Source organism: Leuciscus leuciscus, assembly GCF_965113295.1.
Source record: "Leuciscus leuciscus genome assembly, chromosome: 5".
NCBI classification, from domain to species: domain Eukaryota; kingdom Metazoa; phylum Chordata; class Actinopteri; order Cypriniformes; family Leuciscidae; genus Leuciscus; species Leuciscus leuciscus.
Window position 1 is genome coordinate 50,104,381 of NC_138729.1, and position 15,508 is coordinate 50,119,888.

General features: G+C 36.4%; 1 protein-coding gene and 1 long non-coding RNA gene across 3 annotated transcripts in view; both read left to right on the forward strand.

Moving 5' to 3' along the window:
* LOC309499746 (cystatin-A-like) overlaps positions 1–15,508 on the forward strand; it is a 196,200-nt gene that overhangs the window by 158,510 nt on the left and 22,182 nt on the right. The window lies entirely within an intron of this gene.
* On the forward strand, positions 9,188–13,470 carry LOC309498274. The gene is made up of 5 exons (XR_014205899.1): positions 9,188–9,509; positions 9,750–9,777; positions 9,932–10,183; positions 10,583–10,744; positions 12,632–13,470. It is a non-coding gene; the product is annotated as an uncharacterized lncRNA (long non-coding RNA).

Sequence of the window (15,508 nt, forward strand, 5' to 3'; positions counted from 1 at the left end):
TATAGGCTCCATTGAATTTAAAATGTTGATTGGCTGGAGATTCTGGTCAATATGGATGCACATCCCTCAGTAAATAATAACCATCAAGAATCAAGAGTATCAAGAATTACTTTTATCATTTAAAAACACAGTGACATGCTATGGCGCCATTTTAGCTTTTATTCATTCACAGGATATGCATTTTTGATATCAATAATTCAATTTGTACTATTTAAAATGTGAATTCTTGATATTAAGAATTAACTTTTTACTAGTAACAATGTCTTCTGATATCAGGAATTACATTTTCACTAGAACTAGTTAAAGGAGGGATTGTAGTGGGAACACTGGGGTGTCAGGTGTGACTGTGTGGAAATGGCAAATAGTTCATGGCTCACGGGTCAGGTATGAGGGCCCCTAAACAGAATTTTGCTTAGGGCCCCAGGGAGGTCAGGATCGGCTCTGGGTGTAAGAGACATATTTCATATTTTTATTGAGTAAATTTGATACAATAATTATTTATAATAATTAGTCATTTACGGTTGAATATATTTCTTTGGTTTATATTTGTTCTTACCGCGCATGTTTAATGACGTCTATTTTGTAGCTAAAGTTTGACGCACATGCAATAATTGCAGACGCACAGTGGGACACACAACTTTTGACCATTTATTATAGCATAAATTGACTCAAGTATAGTATCTCTACAAATAAGTTGAGAAGACGTCACTACACAAGAGGATTATGCTGTGTGTAAGAAATGTGATTCTTTGTTGATTTGGAAGAATAAACAGTGATTTCGAGTGTGAATACAAGACAAAAAGATACGCGACAAAAACTTGTGGAATAAATACATTCACATGTCACGTACAAGTAAGTCAAAAGCTTTCTCCGTTGTTTAAATTAAGAGGAGTTTTTTTTTTTTTTTTTTTTTTTACAAATGCTCACTTTACTGACCGTTAATGAAAGACTGTGCTTGCACAGAAGGACTCGCTTGTTGAGGGCAAACAGCGCTTTGCAGGAATGTGTCCATTGGAGTTATGAAAGAATGAAGATCGGACACAAATGGCGGACAAAAAAAGACGACGACGACGTTGTTACGCGGTCTGAACGCAAGAGGGCGCTAACGGACAAGGGTTTGGAAAAGAAGCTTCACAACAAGATAAACGCCAGAAGAGTCAAGTTGAGACAATTAACTGCAAAATAAATCGAGATTGAATTGCTTATGGAGAATGTTTCCAACTTGAATGATGTTGAAAACAAGCAGTTTAAATTCTACAAAGAAATGTTTGGAGAATTTGTTGAAAGTAATGCATCAGTGTTGCTGTATTTAAAAGATGAAGAGAATGATGCTGATCATGATTTCTGGTTTCAGCCTAAATTATTATGCTGCAAAAATTTCATGAAGAAAGTGAAGTCATGGATTGAGGAAACTAAACAGTGCATTAAGATCTGTGACAATGAAGTCTCATCAATGGACTGTGTCAGTGGTGTCATCCAAGATGGTTGCTTCTAATAAGTCAGGAAGTGGAGCAACATCTGTTTCTAAAAAATCCTCAATATCAACAGCATCCTCAGCTCGTCTTAAGGAAAAAGCTAATAGAGCAGCTCTGTTGGCTAAAGCCCAGCAAGCAATTTCGCGTCTAATAGACGTCTAATAGCCGTCTAAACACAGCCCAGACGTCTAGGCTAAATCGAGGCTAATTTTGGGCTGTCAGTGAAAATCTAATAGACGTCTAAACATAGCCCAAGAATAGACAGCTATTGAATGACTACATATATACGTCTAATAGACGTCTAACCATAGCCCAAGAATAGACAATCAGACAGCTATTGAACGACTATATTTATACGTCCAATAGACGTCTAACCATAGTCCAAGAATAGACAGCTATTGAACGACTATATTTATACGTCCAATAGACGTCTAACCATAGCCCAAGAATATACTAGTCATCAATTAGACCACTATTAAACGACTACATATATACGTCTAATAGACAGGCAATATGGGTCTAGGCTAAAACAAGGCTTATTTTGGGCTGTCAGTGAAAATCTAATAGACGTCTAACCATAGCCCAAGAATAGACTAGTCATCAATTACACTACATATACATGTAATAGACAACAAAATGAGGCATAAGGATTCTTTTCACTCAAAAATAACAGGTTCTCATAAATGAAAATCCATCCAAACTAATTGAATATAAAGGGATTTATTTTGAACAATTATATAGACAACATTCAAACATAAAAATGAACAAATAAAACATTTGAAAAATATGTAAAACAAATTAAGATATTAAAATTTAATTAACAACTGTTTATTTAGATCCATAACCCCCACCCCCTGCCCTCCCTGGAGCTTGTTTGAAATTATTTGAAATAACGTTTTTTATTTCACATTCCGTAGCTGATGGACAGCTGGTCATCACTGCGTCTGCCAAATGAGAAAAAGGAAAGAATTATTGCTCAAGAAAAGCATTGTTGACAGTCATTTAACTAATTACAGTCAATCACTTTTGCTAGGATGCACACTAGAGCTGGCCAATATAGAGTTACGGAATATAGATTGAGACAATATAATTTATATATCAATATAGACAATTTATATCAATATTATTAATGTCAATAATTGAAAATGCATAATGGTGATGCACTAATTATATATACACACACATATATATATATATATATATATATATATATATATATATATATATATATATATATATATATATATATACACACACACACACACACACATATATATATATATATATATATGATGACTGACAGACAAGAACAGTTTGACCTAAAAATATCAAAATTGAAACTACTGCAGAAACAAAGACACCTACATCTTGGATGCCCTTAAGGTAAGCTAAAACATACCAAAATTGTATTTCAAAGTGAACTATCCCTATAAATCATTCTTTATCACTTACTCATATAACTCTAATGAACATAAAAAGATACTTATAGGGGTAGTTCACTTAAAAAAAAAAAAAATTACTCACTTTCACTTGGTTCCAAACCTGTATGGCTTTCTTCTGTTGAACACACACAAAAAATATATATATATTGAAGAATGTTGGTAACAAGACATGTAATGGTAGTCATTGACAAGTGTTCTGTAAATTCAATTGCTGTACTTTGTTGACTGATTGCTGGATAATTTGCAATAAACAGTGTCTTTAAATCAAATAAAGTGGATTACATCACTCCAGTTCTGAGGTTTTTACACTGGCCATCTGTCTGTCAAAGAATTCATGTCAAAATACTACAGCTGGTTATTAAATTAATTAACGTTTTAAGGCCAAAGTAAATTTCTAATCTTCTGATGCATTATGAAGTGAACCATCCAGAGCAGACCTCTCAGGTCATCTGGGACAGTAGCCAGCTACTTTTATATCTCCAAAGTCAAAACAAAACATGGAGAAGCAGCATTCAGTTTTTATGCACCATATATCTGAAACAAATTCACTGAAAACTGAATGTATGCTGCATCTTTTAATTATTTTAAATCAAGTTGAAAGACTTTACTGTTTGCCACTACCTTTTATTAATTGGAAAGGATTTTTTTTTTTATATATATATATATAATTTCTTTGCATGTTGCTGTTAAGTTTTATGTAAAGTACTTTGAAAATTTGCATTAAATCAAAAACTATTATTTCTTACTCTAATCTAAAAACAAAAATATATTGGTATCTTTAATAATAATAAAAAATAGTAATGATAAGTTTCATAGTTTCATGCTTACCACCTTGAATTTAGATACATTTTAGATTAAGGGCACACAGTTGCAATAACACATGCAGGTAACGTTAACTTGTTGGAGAAAAATAGTACTCTGCAATGGTAATGTTAAAATGTCACGGTTTCTACACATTATAACAACTAACTAATTTAAATAATGAACATAACAAAAATAACACGCATACTTACAAGATCAAAGTAGAAATTTGCAGGTTTTCAGAGTGTCGCTCGCCCGTTGCTCTCCGACTGCTGCCTCGTGTAAAATAAAACTGAAAATGGCGGAAATGTTTATAGCGAGATCTGTCTAAAGTACCCAGATAGCAAGCACATTTGGGCCGATTCCGGCTGAAATGCGTTACTGTCGGCTCAGTGTCGGCATCGGTGAAAAGATAATGGGCCAGAGTCGTGCCGACTGTGTACACAACACTTCTGGCTGACATATGGCTTTTTATGAAGGGCCAGTGTCGGCTTAAAGCAGTTGTACTCGCGCTGGCTCATATACGGCGTTTTATGAATGGGCCAGTGTCGGCTAAAAGCAGTTGTACTCGCGCTGGCTCATATACGGCGTTTTATGAGTGGGCCAGTGTCGGCTAAAAGCAGTTGTACTCGCGCTGGCTCATATACGGCGTTTTATGAGTGGGCCAGTGTCGGCTTAAAGCAGTTGTACTCGCGCTGGCTCATATACGGCGTTTTATGAATGGGCCAGTGTCGGCTAAAAGCAGTTGTACTCGCGCTGGCTCATATACGGCGTTTTATGAGTGGGCCAGTGTCGGCTTAAAGCAGTTGTACTCGCGCTATTACTTACTCGGTATAGCTGTGTGTATTTACCATCGGCCCGAGTTCGTTTTGTCACAAGCGGGCCACTTGAAAAAAGGTTTTGACGGTTAATTTAAATCCTGAGGAAGATCCTGCAGACGCAGACCAACGTTTTCGAGAGGAATCACTCATCTGAAAAACGAGTAAGTAATTTATCCATTAATCCATTAATTTGTTGTTATAGTGCTGTTTGATGTATTAACGTTAATTGTCAAGATAAATATAGTGTTTTTTATATATATATCTAACGTTAGATCAGATGTTTACGATGATAATACGTTACTTCAGAATATCCATTCGGCCCCGGAGAGAGTGTTGATGAGCTACGGTCTCTTTTTAGGATAAATTTGAGTTTTTTTTTATTAGAAAAACTGCTGTACTGTTGGCTGTTGATCAGTGCACTGGATTTTGGCTAATTAAATGATATTGAGTTATATTCCTGTGCTCAAATTTAGTCAGTCAATTCGTCTTTTTCAATGAGTGTTTAGTTCATAGGAGTCGAATCATCTTATGATTCGACTCCTATGAACTAAACACTCATTGAAAAAGACGAATTGACTGACTAAATTTGAGCACAGGAATATAACTCAATATCATTTAATTATGTACACAGAAATCAGAAAAAGTCGCCTGTATAGAGAACTATGGCGCCGAAAGCGTAGCTTTCGGCGCCATAGTTCTCTATACAGGCGACTTTTTCTGATTTGATTCACTAATCTCTCAAAAGAGTCATTTATGTGTGAATCGAACTACATTGACCACAGTGTAGGCTACTACACCCGCGGAGACAACGTGTAGGCTACAATCTGAAATAAAAAATAAGATTTATTTGGTTTTAACACTCCTGTGGGAACTCCGAAATGGAAAAGCTTTGTAGATACATAAGAGAAGCTGCAAAATAAGTGCAGCTTCTTAATTCATTGTCTTTGGCACGTCTTGTGTTCTTGAATATAGCGTAATCTGCTTTATTTTATTTATTTATTTATTTATTTATTTATTTATTTATTTATTGCGTAATCTGCTTTAGAGCAGGTGCATTTTAGAGTAAAAGAAAAAATTAAAGTGTATATATCACTGTGTAATGTTATTAAAATGGTAGTTCTTGACATTTTGCTGCAGAGGGGATGTTGACTTACAATGAAATATGAACGCACTGTTTGGAATCTGACACTTTTTACAGATATTTTGGTAACACTACAATAATTGGTTTCATTCGTTAATGTAGGTTTAACTACATTAGTTAAGATGGACTAAGAATGCACAATACTTAAAGCATTTATTAATCTTAGTTCATTTTCATTTTGACATTTGCTAATGCATTATTAAAATCAAAGTTGTAGGCTATTTGTTAAGATTAGTCAATGCACTGAACTAATTTTTATTATACATTTTTATTGTATTTTTGTTAACTAATGTTAACAAAGATTAATAAATATACTGTAACAAATGTATTGTTCATTGGTAAAGTTAGTTAACACATTAACTAGCCTAATTTTAACAATTGAGACCTTATTGTAAAGTGTTACCGATATTTTAAATTGCTGTGTGAACTCTGGCAACAACATTTGTTAAACCTATGTGCTTAAACTAATGCTTAAGATCATATTGACCTCACAATATCTATTCCTTTATTTAAAAGGTGCAGTTCAGAGAAACCCTCACAGCTAATGCTGCTGAAATGGAGATCGAGGGATCATGGACTGGCAGCAGATCGAGGGGCAGACACAAGATAAGTTTAAATCTATTTAAAAACACACACCTCTTTAACCTAGCATAAACATAACACACTCTCACATTTCTATTATTCACATCCGTTAAAGGATTGTTAGGCTGCATAAATTCGGTCAACCAGAACCGGAAACACTTCCCATAACACTAAATGTACTTGTTACATCGTAAGAAGAATGGCATCTACGCTAATGTTAGTCTCTCTGTCTCAGTCTTATCCCAAGGTTACTGTATTCAGCCCGATCTTGTCCATATCCAGACCAGATGGTGGACCTGGACCCTCAGATGACCACAACAGCCCTGAATGCCAGACGAGAACATCACGACTAGATGAGACCTAGAAACAAACGGCGTGAAGACCTTTGACACAACAGTCCTCGGCACAGTCATCGGATCAGATCCACGAGAACCAGACCAGTCCTCCGCACACCCAACGGCCAGCTTCAACTCAATTGAGGTTTTCACATTAGAGGTTTTCACATTGGAGCTGTGAGTGTAAATTTTATTGTACAAGAACAAATATCTATTGTACAAGTTCTCAAATTCACATCTACATGCTCTCGAGTTTTGCTACTCTTTTCCAACCTTCAAGCAAAAGGCCTGGATCCTAACACACACACCATGTTTGTTGTTTGATCAGAGGAGAACTGGCCCTTCGACTGAGCCTGTTTTTCTTTCTCCATTCTGTCACTGATGGACTCTGGCTTGCTTAGTTGGGGACACTTATTCTTAATAATATTGATCTGCCTGCATTAATAATAATGACACCATTATATGAGAACTGAACTGAGCTGGACGATGACATCACTGTTTTCTGCAGAGCTGCTTAATAATGAAAATGAACTCTTTTTATAATTGATATACTTTATACAGTTATTGAACAGAACTGAATCAACACTGAAGTGAATTCAGCTGAACAATGACACTATTTTCTTTTTAGAGCAGCTTTACAGCCAAATTGAACTGTTTGCATCATTGATCATTGTCCTGTTTAACCCTGTAAAGCTGCTTTGAAACAGTCATTACTGTATATAGCGCTATATATTTAATGGTGACTTGACATTTGCAAAAGGAATTTATTTTGTGTTAAAGAGAGTAAAAGATAGTTTGTGTGTGAAAGAGTGATGTTTTTCTTTTAATCATATACAGTAAATATAATTTACTTATTATTTTGTAGTTTAAAAATTGTGTTGTAAATAAATGTTAATAGTGTAGGCTATTTGTTCATTGTTAATACATGCTTATATTAAAGTGTATTTGTTAATTTTATAATAAAAACCCTTAATCTTTTTAAATGGTTGAATTTGTGTTTCACTGCCAGTTTCTGGGCCACATCTGGCCCGGGGACCCAGCCGACTCTCAGCCAGATCTGTCTTACAGTGCCTGGGCCAGACCTGGGCCATATCAATAAATAAGAGTCATTTTACAGGGTGTGGGCCACATCTGGCCCGGGGACCCAGCCGACTCTCAGCCAGTTCTGTCTTACAGTGCCTGGGCCAGACCTGGGCCAGACCTGGGCCATATCAATAAATGATAGTCATTTTACAGTGTCTGGGCCACATCTGGGCCAGAGGAGGTTGTTTGAGTCCGTTTTCAGTGTATTGCGCCAGTTTTGGGCCGGGGACCCAGCCAGAACTGGGCCAGAATTGAAGCAAGGATGAGGCCCAGAGGTGGGCCAGACAAATTTTGCTATGTGGGTAGTCCCAGTAGTCATGTCTCAGTTGCGTTTCGATTGTGCCATCTAGCGGTTGAGAAATGCAATTGCTTTTGATTTAATTTGAAATGATAGATTGTGTATGAATGTTATGTTTATGTGTGACAGCAAACATTAAGCTGTGTGAGCGAAAACATTTTTAAGACTAATATTCTTATACTATATCGCTGGCCTGAATCAGGGCTATAGCCAAGCTGTACGTAGACCAGATTGCCTTGATTTCGCCAGGTGGGCTAAATCAGACCGCATATAGCCCGTCCAATTCGGAGCTAAATCGTGACTACAGATCGACCATGTAGTGAAATGACACATTGAACCTTGTAGATATCATTACCAATGTGAACATGATGGAATATCAACCATTTCATGCACTGCCTGGCAAAAAACTACAATTAATCAATTTTGACTAAAAATGGGCTACAATAGCCGGGTCTGAATACGAGCTAAATCGTGGCTACGCACAGCCTACACATATAACATGTAAAATAAAGCAAACCAAACAACTTGTAATCACAGTTGACTTTGCTTACATGATGGAATATCATACATCTCACAAGTTATTTTGGAAAAAAATACATTTATCCAGCCTAAATGTTATTTGGGCTAAAAGTGGGTTACACATAGCCGGACTATATCGGGTCTATATTTAACCTAGACGTTGAAATGACGGCTATTCACAGCCTATAACATGTAGCCTAAAATAAAGTAAGCCAAACAACTTGTAATCACGGTAGACTTTGCTTACATGATGGAATATCATACATCTCACAAGTTATTTTGGAAAAAAATACATTTATCCAGATTAAATGTTATTTGGGCTAAAAGTGGGTTACGCATAGCCAGGTCTGAATACGAGCTAAATCGTGGCTACGCACAGCCTACACATATAACATGTAAAATAAAGTAAACCAAACAACTTGTAATCACGGTAGACTTTGCTTACATGATGGAATATCATACATCTCACAAGTTATTTTGGAAAAAAATACATTTATCCAGATTAAATGTTATTTGGGCTAAAAGTGGGTTACACATAGCCGGACTATATCGGGTCTATATTTAACCCAGACGTTGAAAAGACGGCTATTGCTTGCTGGGACATTTCTGTTTTCGTCCTGATAAATTCGTTATATAGGATCATACCATCATAACTGACTGAAAAGGCATTGCATTGTGGGATTGATTTCTTTCGCGCTCAATTCAGTTCAAATGTGACGCGTCATGCGAGCAGACAGTAACGTTAGGCAGCTCGTCAGCGGGATTCAACTGAACAAATAATCATTCCTGTTATCAAGATAAACAATGTCTGCGAATCTGTGAGCAATTTTAAAGCTTTTTTGAGGTTCGGTTCGTGTTTCAAACATTAGTTGCCTGTGACTCAGCTGGACGACGTTAAAGGTAGCAGCTACCTGAGGACGGATGGAAGAATTTGTCATTGAATAATCTGCGCGTGACGATAAGTGGGATTTAGAGTTTGAGAACATGGAGAATTGTTCAACTGAGTGATACGGTAAGCCAATATATAAGTTATTATTTATCTTTTTTTGCGTTCGCATTTCTACATTGTTTTCACGTAACGTTATTTGGTTTGATTTTGCGAACGCGGTTTACTACCGTGGCCGCGCAAGCAATTCACTGACTCTGTTCACCTGTTTACCAAGTAACGTTAACTTCGACATTTCATATAATAGGCAACCTTTACCATGCTATTTGCATGACGTGCATTTGATATATATTTTTTTCGTTTTAGGCTTTGTAATCTGATGGCCATTGTTAATGTAAGTGCTTTTAAGTAGTGTTACAGTTATAGTCTATGTGGTAAAAAAAAAATGCTGTCAAATTCTGTCAGGTCTGTGATCGTGCTTTTGAATCGTTGTCAGAATTTTGCTAGCACATGAAAATCCATGTTCCTAATGCTGTTTTCAAATGTAGTGGTCCTAATCCTGATTGCCATCCCATGGTCCTACAACTAACGTTACTCCCTAATTCAAAGAAGTTAGACGGTGTTATCCTTAAAGCAGATAAGTAGAGATTATTAAGCAAATCTCATTAATCTGTAATATGTTTTATGTTTTGGTTCTGTTGATCAAGGTTGTGCTGTCCTTTTTAAAAATTGTTTCAGGAATTTGCGTCGCTGATGTCCAGCAATCTACATTTGCCAGAAAGTCCACGACTTATTTCCTGGTATGTAAACATTAAAGGGGTAGATGAAACCTAAAATGAAAAGCCATCATTTACTCACCCCACTGCAAAATATGTTTTTTTTAATCAGTGTTTTTATTTTGTTGCAGTCCAGATATCTACAATTCTTACATGAAGAAGCATTTAATAGACACGTAAAAATTGTCTTGTTTTCTGAAAGAATAAGTCAAAATTAACTGAGTTTATGCTTAAAACAAACATAATTATATGCCAGTGCATTCTAGCATTCTAACCAATTTAAATTTTTAGTTGAAAAATGTAATTCATAGAACTATGAATAGACAACTACATCGAACCACAGTGGAACCCACAGTAGTTATTTTAATTATTAATACACATTTTTAAAAAAAAAAAATTATTAATTTTTTTATTCCATTACAGGTCAATCTCTAAGCAACCAGTGCTGGATATTAAGTTTGGAAGGTCAAGGTGTGTGTGAAGGATCACAGCCTCTTCATCACTGGCCTGGCAGTGCTGTTTGCCTCCTCCTATAACTTCAGCTTGCAGTACCAGGAAGAGGCAGCACCTTGAGTTTGTTCAGAGGTTAGTCATTGGCATATTTGCCATTCATATATATATATATATATATATATATATATATATATATATATATATATATATATATATATATATAATATATATTAGACTGAATTGTGTCACTAACCTTGACTTGACAGTATTTATTATGTTGACTACTGGTATGAACAATATGGCCCTGGTTTCCATACAGGGCTTAGCTTAAGCCAGGTCTAGGCCTTAATAAAATTAGGGTATTTAAGCAGCTTTTATAATAATGTATCATAAAAAAAAAAACATTACTGGTGTGCATCTTGAGATAAAACAGTGGCAGTCATATATTTTAAGATATGTCAGTGCAAGTTGTTTTCAGTTGAAGGATTAGTGAAAATTCTGTCATTAATTACTCACCCTCATGTCATTCCAAACCTGTAAGACCTTCGTTCATCTTCAGAACACAAATTAAGATATTTTTGATGAAATCTGAGAGGTTTCTGAACCACCCATAGACCGCAACGTCTTTGCAACTTTTAAGGCCCAGAAAGCTAGTAAAAACATTGTTTAAATAATCCATGTAACTAGTGCAACCTTAAAGGAGAACTCCGGTCAATTAAAAAAATTTTTTGTAAATTTGGAGTGCTGTCAATACAGAGAACAACGACAAAAATCGGTGTTGCCTACACCGTGTTATCCTCTTTTTAAAATTTGCACCCTGTTGACTTCAATGGGGCAATGTTTAAACCTGCTTTTAGCCTCTTAATATCCTTGATGTGTCATTACAAGTGCCCAGCCATGTGAGTGATTCCTTCAGCGTGAACACGGGTGAATCTGACTGCAGTAGATGTGAAAGATATCTTGTTGAAACATCTACAAATGTCCATATATAGGTGAAAATGCCCCTTGAAATCAATTTAAGGTGGCAAATATTACCCCTTAATAAAAAATGTAAATTTCTGTCAGTGCTGTAAACTGACCACTGCATAGAATATGAAAAATATGAATATCTTTGTCAGTCAGCTGTCAACAGGCCTAAACAAGCCATGGCACCAAGCACAGAAACACAATCAGTAAAATGTTATCTAATTATTATCAAGAAAACTTTGAAAATATCGATCGAGACATATTTTGTCAATATTGCACACCCCTAATGCATGGTATTAATTTTGATTTCTTCGGGTCTTAAAAAGGTCTTAAAAAGCCTTAAATTTGACTTTAAAAAATGTGCAGAAACCCTGCTTCATAATATTTAGGTTGAACCACTGTAGCTATATATTTACCAATGTTTTTACCACTTTTCTGGGCTTTGACAGTTGCAATGATATTGTTATCAATGGAAGGACAAAACTATCGGATTTCATCAAAAATATCTTCATTTGTGTCCCGAAGATGAACAAAAGTCTTGAGGTAGAGTAATAATGACAGAATAAAAATTTTTGGGTGCAAACATGCATTTTAGTCTGGTAAATCATGTTATCATATATGCAATAAACATTGCAAGGCTTGCAATTAAGTTAAATGATTTCTGTCACAAATGTTTGGGCTGGATTCTGGCAGTGTGTGCTCTATATAAACGGAGAGTCTAAAGACTGCCTTTCCACTGATACTCTGATGGACCTGATGAGGGGATGATATTGTTAATGAGCTGGGTGATGAGTAGACAAAAGTTGTAGAATAAAACTTTAAATCTGGCAACCCCACTTCCAAAAATTTAGTTAGTTGACAGTGTTGCATGTAAACAGACACATTGAGTTGATGTATTTTACCAGGGCAGAAAAAATATCAGTTCACAACATCCAACATTGCATTTTTTTTTTCATGTTGTTCAGTTTTAGACCGCTTTTGTGCTGTCTCTCTTTGTCAAAATATATACACTCAGTTAATAATATTTAATTGTTGTTTTTTTCTGCCTTTTAGATGCTTTCTTGACATCAATCCTGAACGTGGATCAAAAACAAAGAAAGGACAAGTAACTTCAAAGAAAACTGGCCAAGTTGTGCAAAACAAGAACACCACTGTAAGCCTACAGGTGTCCTCACTTCTGCAAAACCTTGCAGACTTTGAATGGGATTTCGTTTGCACTTTTATGGACTTCAAAAAAGAAACAGAATTTCACTGTCGTTATAAAGCTTGGAAGAGCCAGGACATTTTTTAATAGAACTCTGATTGTATTCGTCTGAAAGCAGAATGTCATATAGACCTAGGATGACTTGAGGGTGAGTAAATCATGTGCTAAATTAAAATTTTTGGGTGAACTATTCCTTTAATTAAGTGCTAACTGTTACCTGTTTGTTGTTAAGTGTTAAAATTGCATTTTATGTTTAAAAAGTAATTCAGCCAACATGTTCACAGATGGCATTTTAACTAAATAAATGTTTTAAAACCCAGAAAATTTTGTTTTCTTTTTCCTAGTGTGACTACTCTTATGAAACCTTAAAGTATAATATTTTAATTATGTAATAATAAAAGCAGTATTCCCTGTAAAAATACAATTTATTGCTGTCGACAAGTTTAATAATGTAAAATGTGGTATAATTGGTAATTACAGTGGAGTACTGTAAATGCTGTTTACTGTAGTAGTGTTGTAAAAATACAGTATGTGGATGGCAACCCAGCTGCCAGTATTTTACTGTAAATTTACAGTGAAAAGTTTTACAGTGTACATGCATGTGATACTGATGCATTTTTAAAGCTGTGGCATATGGTTATGGTACTTTGTGGATGTATTTGTCAAAAATGACAAAGAAAACACTGCATTATTGTTGTAGTGGCCGTTTGTCAAAAAAACTAAAAAAAACTAATTAAACTTACTTCAAACGACAACCTTTATAGCACCCTGGGCAGGTGATGCACGCAGGCAAGAAATGAGTCCAATTCCAGGCTGATTCAAAGTTGTGGCTGATTTATTTTCCCAACGGAGCAAACAATACAGCATCTCTCACGCTGGTAAAAAACCATATGCCCATCACCCAGGTGCTGCAGATCACCTCCTACTTCCTACCTATATTCACCTTTACCTGTGCACACTACTGCCCTCAGGTGTCTAAATCAAAACATTGTAGTTAATAAACTAACCAAAAAATAAAGACTAAACATATAAATAAAACAATTACCTAAACAAACAACAAAATAATATTACCAAAATATATTACTAATGTGAGAAAAATTATAATGGTAAACAAATCAATTAACAAAATTACCACTACTGAAAGCAAACTAATGTAGCTCCAACACTCCGGCCCCTAATTGTGCATTATGACAATTACTGAACTCTCAAAACGGAGCTACACACTATATATTCTAACTATATCAGGAACAGATGTCTTGCCGCACCTGCAAGGAAAGAGAAAGAAAGAGAATGACAGATGCAGACAGAAAGAGAGAGAGTCAGTTCATGTGATCACACTGCCGCCTCCAGCAGCAGGCACAGCTTCGTCACAGGCCTCTCTAAGATGCTGGTCTTCGTTTGGAGGCGAACAGAGCGCACAACCCCATTCACATCCGATCTGACATCCAAAACTTTCCCCATCATCCAAGATCCTCTTGAAGCTGTAGCATCTGCCACAAGAACAACATCTCCAGGTATAAGGTTTCTTCTTAGTGCTGCCCATTTTTGTCTCTGTTGCATCAATGGCAGGTACTCAGAAATCCATCTCTTCCAGAAGAGTTCCGCCATGTACTGTATCTGCTTCCATCTTTTTCTGACATACAGATCATTTCTGTCAAACAATCCTGGTGGCATAATTGGTTTACCTTTCAACAACAGAATGTGATTCGGCGTCAAAGCTTCCAGGTCATTTGAATCATCGGAGGCCCTTGTAATAGGCCTATCATTCAATATTGCTTCAACTTCGCAAAAAATAGTTTGGAGTGCTTCATCGTCCAGGGTCTGCTGTTTAAAGACTGAGTTAAGAACACTCTTCACTGAGCGAATCAGGCGCTCCCAAACGCCACCTTGATGGGAAGCTGATGGGGTGTTAAATCTCCATTCTATGCCGTCCTGAAGAAAGGCTCTTTGAATTTTACCATGATTCAGAGCAGCCAGACTCTCCTTGAGCTCACGGCTGGCTCCAACAAAGTTAGTTCCATTGTCCGACCTGAGAGTTGAAACTGGGCCTCGTCTGCAGATGAACCTTCTCACTGAATTTATACAGGAGTCTGTATCCAATGTGTATGCTACTTCCAAGTGTACAGCACGGCTGGTCATACAGGTGAAGAGTACTCCGTATCTTTTGAGAAGACATCTGCTTCTTTTAACTTCAATGGGCCCAAAATAATCAATGCCAACATGAGTAAAAGGGGCTTCCTCAGGCAACACTCTTTCAGCAGGTAAGTCCGCCATTTTTTGTTCAAGGAGTCTTCCTCTGTTGCATCTGCAAACAACACAATCTGATATGACCTTTCTGGCAGCAGAGTTTGCATTTACAATCCAATACTTCCGCATTAAACTGGACAACATATCATTTCTTCCAGCATGACCTATCTGCTGATGAATGTGGCGCAGAATTAATGTTGATACATGCAGGTCTTTTGACAGAATAACAGGACGCTTGGATTCCACTGGCAGTGAGGATTTGCTTAACCGACCACCCACTCTGAGAATCTCACCATCCATCACTGGGTCCAATCTGTACAGTGGACTGTCCTTGGATACGGATTTTACACCACTCTGCAGCGAGGTAATTTCATCCTTAAACCGTTGATGTTGTACATACCGGATGATTGACAGCTCTGCCCTGGTCACATCTTGAGGTGTTAGACTCTGTCCTTTGAGTGTAGCCTTAAAGCTCTGCA